This window comes from Colossoma macropomum, unplaced genomic scaffold (genome assembly GCF_904425465.1).
Source record: "Colossoma macropomum unplaced genomic scaffold, Colossoma_macropomum, whole genome shotgun sequence".
In the NCBI taxonomy this organism is placed as follows: Eukaryota; Metazoa; Chordata; class Actinopteri; order Characiformes; family Serrasalmidae; genus Colossoma; species Colossoma macropomum.
Genome location: NW_023494791.1, coordinates 32942999 through 32947315, shown reverse-complemented (window position 1 = coordinate 32947315; position 4317 = coordinate 32942999). Strand labels below are relative to the sequence as shown.

Here is a 4317-nt window from a genome sequence, read left to right as displayed (position 1 = left end):
TTTTTATTCTTGCCAACAACATCAAAGATTCTAATAGTACTCGTGTTCTGAGGGTGGCTTTATTCACTGAAACTTTCACTAGTTGCATGTTATGAGTTTCATTCAATATAATTTTGCAACAGTTACACAAAGCAATTCAACTCCAATAGTTAACCAATTTGTGCACTGTTATTTACATATTTGCATAATCTTTTTACAGTTTTTCCAGCTGTCATTGCTGTTCTTCTTTTTGATATCTCTACATCTTTCTTTATCTGTCTGTCTAGGGTTCATTACTATTGACTCTGACTTTCAGATCTGTTCTGTGTATGTTAAGCCTTTGAAAATTAATGTTTTATTAACTATAATGAAAGCACAACATGACTGTATCTTAGTCTCCCCTTCTTTCATAATTGTCATCCTTTGGATCTTAAATTTATCTGAGCTCTGTGTAAAATTAGCAGCATCAAGAACAAAAGTGACTTAAATTACTGCAACAGAAGGCTAACAAAAATGAATAAACAGTAGCACAAGCAACCATTTAAAAAGCTGTTAGTGTCAGATGGCTAGTTAAACCACTGTTTAAAGAAACGTTAGCTTTGAGAAACTCAATTTGTCGCCATGGCTCAGGAAACTGACAAAATGGAAAACTACCAAACTTGCATAAAGTAAGAAAGATCTCCTATTCAGTCACCCAATAAACCATCTTCAGTTTTGTTTTTCTGTCGATTGATCTAGTGAAATAGTTTGAAATAATGTTGTTTGATATTTGAAATTAAATTGATGCATTATAAGCAGTTTTATTGGCTGTTTCATGAAACTTGGGTAACACTTTACATTAAGTGTTGACTAACTAACATGAAGTAATGCATTAGTTAACATGAACAAGACATGAAGTAATGTATTAACAAAGGTTACCTAATGTTAAGTAAACATGTTACAACTGCATTAGTTAATGATGTTTTCATGTGAAGTGTTGACTCATTAACATTAAGTAATGCATTTATTAACAACTAAGGTTCTACATTGATAATGGTTAACTAATGTTAATTAAACATGTTACCACTTCATTAGTTTATGTTCTAGTGTTTTGCTTGTGTACTGCAGTTATACATAATGCTTGAAAAAGCAATGTTAAGTAATAGTTTAATTGGCTGAAATGACACTTTACCAATGGTAGCCACTAACTTGTTTTATTCACTTACTTCCATTTACTGATGTAGTATTTTGTACTGTATTTTAAATGATAACACCTTTACTCCCTCCCTACTGCTTTTCCTTCAGTTCCATTTCAGTCATTTAGGTTTAGTTGCTTGTTGGGGTTTCATTGTGTCATCTCCTTGAGGTGGTTCAGCTCCTGTTTTGCTTCTTTGTTGCTCACACCTCTCACTTTGGAGCTTCAATATTTTATTTTAGATGCAAAAGGAAATAAAAAGCTAATAATATAGTCTTCAGTTCCTCTGCTGAGAGATTCTGGATGTACTGAGCTTGACTGGACCTTTCCAAGTTACTCATTACTTATGTATGTAAATGAGCACAAGGTAATATTTTATTTTATATATAAAAGCTTACATTGATATGCTACATTCTGATGTATGTTAGATATGCTTATGTGTGTATTGCATCATACATTTAGAAATTATAAATAAAAACATGATTGTATAAACAGACATTTTCATCAAAGGAAACTACTCAGAGAGCATAACATGCTTTATGTTAAAACCAATAATGTCTTAAAATGTTAATAAATGTTACTAACATTTTTTAAACATTACTAAAGGTTTATAAGGTCTTGTTCAGTGAATTTAATATACCTGATGTAAAGTGAAAACCAATAATGCCTTAGTAATGCATTACTAACATCTATTATACATTACTAAAGGTTTCTAAGGTCTTGTTCAGTGAATTTAATATACCTGATGTAAAGTGAAAACCAATAATGCCTTAGTAATGCATTACAAACATCTATTAAACTTCACTAAACATTAATTAGGTTGTGTTCTGTGAGTTGAATGTACCTGATATAAAATGAAAGAGTAGTCCTGTATTAGTAAAGTACTAGATACTTTAATGCTATAATCTGAAAGCATTACACAATGTTAAACAATAAACAATGTATACCTACACATTCAGCTACCCAGTAGAAATAGAAAAAGAACATAGATAATTTTTTTCTGTATATGTGAAACATTCAGTTCATAGCATTATTAAATTAACACAAAATTACATGGTGCAACTGAAAAAGAGGTAGTCTGTGCACTTGTGTTGCGGTCTACCCCGTATTTTTGGAAAGATTTGGCTGTTGTTTCTTCCTTTTGATTTCATCCTCCTCATTCTCCTCCTTGAGCTTGTTGTCTAAAAACATCAACAAAAACAAGAACTGAGTAAACAAACATGAACAGTTCTACATTTTCATCTCTGGTATAACTAGTCATAACTTGTCGAAACCAATATAAACAGAAAAATTAAATGCTACTACAATGTATGTGAATACATTTGAATTTTGACTACTAACATACACTGTAGAGATATATAAGGTGCAATACATTTGAATACAGAATAGAAACACAACTTTTTCAAGTATTAATGAAAAAGTTTCAGCTTTGCAAACCATTTTAAACTGAACACACATCACAAGGTTAGTTGCAAAAATACCTGTGTGTGGCTTGACCTAAGAACAACACCGGTGTGGAAAGTTCGGTTCATTTTACTGAACCGGTTCTTTCGAACTTATGAATCGAGCGTCTGGTTCAACTGATTTAATAATTTCGTGTTATGATTTTATAATCTTCATTATAAAGGTTAAGATTATACATGCGATTAAGCATATTATGCTGGGTATACACGTTACGAAGAAAAGCTTTGTTCGTCCGAATGTCTGAATCGGTTCCAATGATTCTTTGAAGTGAAAAGAATCGGTTGGTGGAATGAACCGAACTTCCCATCGCAACACTTTTAGCAGAACATCGATAACTAGCTCACCTCAGCTGTCTGGACCAGGTCTGTTTTCGCCATCCGTTCTGCCTCGCTTACTGCCTGAATCCTCGTGTTTTTCCTGGTCTTTCTCGGCCCGTCAGCGAGTATCTGGTGAACTTTGCAGGGTAACCGCACCGTGAACACTCCGAACTGCCTAATGGGAACTCATCTGCGCGCGCAGGACGCAGAAGCAGTTTCACCCGTGATTGGCTGGTGAGGAGAACTGGTTTAAACCGATTGGCTGAAAGGAAGCGGGAGTTTTGCGCTTCAGCACAGACGGACTCGGCGCATATAGTCCAGTAAGATCCCAGCGTGCTGACCGTATATATGAAAGGAAACACAACAGCCAAATCTGTCCAAAAATACGGGGTAGACCGCAACACAAGCGCAGAGACTGCTTCCATTGCAGAGCTATCCGCACCAGAGACACCACCAGCTCTGTGATGAACCTCTTTTTAGTTGCACCATGTAATTTTGTGTTAATTTAATAATGCTGTGAACTGAATGTTTCACATATACAGAAAAAAATCTATGTTTTTTTTCTATTTCTACTGGGTAGCTGAATGTGTAGGTATACATTGTTTATTGTGTAACATTGTGTAATGCTTTCAGATTATAGTATTAAAGTATCTAGTACTTTACTAATACAGTACTACTCTTTTATTTTATATCAGGTACATTCAACTCACAGAACACAACCTTGTTAATGTTTGGTGAAGTTTAATAGATGTTTGTAATGCATTACTAAGGCATTATTGGTTTTCACTTTACATCAGGTATATTAAATTCACTGAACAAGACCTTATAAACCTTTAGTAATGTTTAATAGATGTTTGTAATGCATTACTCAGGCATTATTGGTTTTAACATAAAGCATGTTTTGCTCTCTGAGTAGTTTCCTTTGATGAAAATGTCTGTTTATACGATCATGTTTATATTTACAATTTCTAAACATATGATGACTTCCTAAAAGTGTCCCATTCACACTTACACATGCATGATGAAATTTGGAATGAGGAAGAGAAATTGGGTACGTGAGTAAATAATTTCAGTATGCTGCCCCATCCAGGCCTGACTGATATGACTGAGAGAATGGTATGTATAATTCCTTCTTGCAATACACACATAAGCATATCTAACATACATCAGAATGTAGCATATTAATGTAAGCTTTTATATATAAAATAAAATATTACCTTGTGCTCATTTACATACATAAGTAATGAGTAACTTGGAAAGGTCCAGTCAAGCTCAGTACATCCAGAATCTCTCAGCAGAGGAACTGAAGACTATATTATTAGCTTTTTATTTCCTTTTGCATCTAAAATAAAATATTGAAGCTCCAAAGTGAGAGGTGTGAGC

General features: G+C 33.8%; 1 long non-coding RNA gene across 1 annotated transcript; it reads right to left on the bottom strand.

Moving 5' to 3' along the window:
* Positions 1 to 2030: 2030 nt before the first annotated feature.
* On the bottom strand, positions 2031 to 3112 carry LOC118809981. Its single transcript, XR_005007390.1, has 2 exons — positions 2962 to 3112; positions 2031 to 2334 (listed from the first exon to the last, which is right to left on the bottom strand). It is a non-coding gene; the product is annotated as an uncharacterized LOC118809981 (long non-coding RNA).
* Positions 3113 to 4317: the final 1205 nt, after the last annotated feature.